Source organism: Melampsora larici-populina (genome assembly GCF_000204055.1).
Source record: "Melampsora larici-populina 98AG31 unplaced genomic scaffold MELLAscaffold_63, whole genome shotgun sequence".
Lineage (NCBI taxonomy): Eukaryota > Fungi > Basidiomycota > Pucciniomycetes > Pucciniales > Melampsoraceae > Melampsora > Melampsora laricis-populina.
The window spans coordinates 13,389-15,563 of NW_006768827.1; positions in this window are offsets into that span (position 1 = coordinate 13,389).

The window sequence follows — 2,175 nt, forward strand, 5'->3', positions numbered from 1 at the left end:
AGAAAACGGGCCACCCTCCCCTCCCACGCACGGCAGCTGCAGCATAGCCTTGATATGCCTGAGCTTTCTGGGAAGTCAATTGTCCTCCAAATAGTCATAATGGGACACACAGCATGCTGGTCTGCTAAAAAAGATATCGTCTTTTTTATACATTTGTACATACAGATCCATAGAATGATTGTCATACTAGCTACATAGTTCTTGATCTTATGAAAGTTCGAGAGGAAGAGTTCAGCTTTCTAATGCACTTAAAATCGAGTGTTTTGAGGCGGATTTGAGAAAGCTATAGGTGTTTTCAGAAATCAAAAGTTTCTCTAAACACTAATGAGCCAAATTTCAGTGCTTGTTACAGGTTGTAATTGGATGATTATGAAGGTTTATTGTTAGTACACTTATCAATACGGACTGTAAAAATATGGAAAAATATGGAGAGTGAAGCTCTCACCGCAGGGAACAAGATGCATATTTTTATTTATTTTTTGCCCTTCTCCTGGCCTCTCAATATTTTTGTGTATCAATAATTTAATTTTCTGCCCAGAAAATATTATATTTTGTGTAGTGTCATTGGGCGAAACCAGCGGCGAAAGCGACGCGCTACGCACCCACTTTGCAGAAAAGGAACCTCGGAAGCAGCTCAGGTGGAGGCCACAGTCATCGGTCTGCGGTTCTATGCTACTATCAATTACCATATCCGAGAAACAATGCCATGGCGAGTTCGACTGGCGCAAATGATAATGTTTGCGAGAAAGTAAAGGTTGTGAAGCCTTAGGGGTATTAAAGACCATGAGCTTCCCCCTCCTGGAACTTTGACCCAAGTCAGTCTTACAATACTTTAATCGTAATCCCATTAGAACTTTTACAACATCCGATCGTAAGTGTTATCACTTCGCTTTATACACAAGGTACTGATGAAGACGATTTTCGGACTTCGACAGATAAAAATATAATCAAACACCGATGCCGGAATACAAAGATTTGACCTGGAGGGATGTAGTGCCAGTACCGGAGGCTGTAAGTCATCGTTTCATAGGAAGGCTACTGGAACGGGTGTTAGAACGTAAGTTGATCCTCATCCACTCTCAAGAAAGTTGTCCATATTGACGAGGAGAATGTAGAATCGGAAGGGAGGAAGAGGCCCTTTGTAGAAAGGGGTACCATCTGGATTTCACACCCGAATAAAAGATTCAAGTATAGGTTTGAAGTAGAGGCAGATGGAATACCAAAGGTTACTATACATGAGGTTGCAATGAGCGACTGAAGTAGTGAATGGTTCAGGCAGCAAAAATAACATTTTGGAAATTTGTGTCGTGTGTTTTAATCAGAACAGGAATTGAACCTGACATGACTATTGCAATGGCAGCACTCTTCCTGCAATTTGCCGACCTAACATGTTAAACCTTCGTCGCGTTGAGGTGTAGCAGAATGAGACCGAGTGTACTGTATATTGGTGCAGGCTGCGGCGGCGGGCGGGCCCGCCTATTCTCTAGTAAATCTGGTATATGAACCAGAAACTTTGATTCAAATTCATGATTTCTACTTCTTGTATGAGGTGATGTATCACTATTAATAGGGAAATCTCAGATCCTTGAAGCACAAGGTAAATAAAATATGTTTTTGGCTCTTGATAGTAGATCAAAATAATGAATTTGGTCCGCAGAAGCTATCAAATCTGTACAAGTGATTGCGCAAGATAAAACTATATATATGTATATAGAAGATAATAGTCAGGTTTGAAAAGATTGGATGGATGATTATAGTAGAAGATGGGACTTACAAATGACTGGTTGGGTTGGGTTCTTGAGATGAGATGTACCATGATGTGAAAGCCACAAATACCTATAGCATTGCCTCAAAACAAAATACTGGTGTTAAGAAGGTCCTCTCAGCACATCTTCACCAGAGCTGATACCTGCAACATATTAGTAACCTAGCATTTGGACAACAGCCTATGTATTTATACATTAAAAAAGTCAGAGCCTGCCTTGATAATCAGAAGGTTTGACTTTCCAGTTAGGCTGAGATAACTCATGCCGGCAATTCAAGGGATTTACCAAATTCCCGCAGAGAATACCGGCGCAAAGCTACAATGGACGCCAAGTTCATCCAAACCTAGTGACACAAAGACAGCAGATAGCGTGGCCGGCTCAGTCTCCGCGCGCCCCCCGGTACATGTCG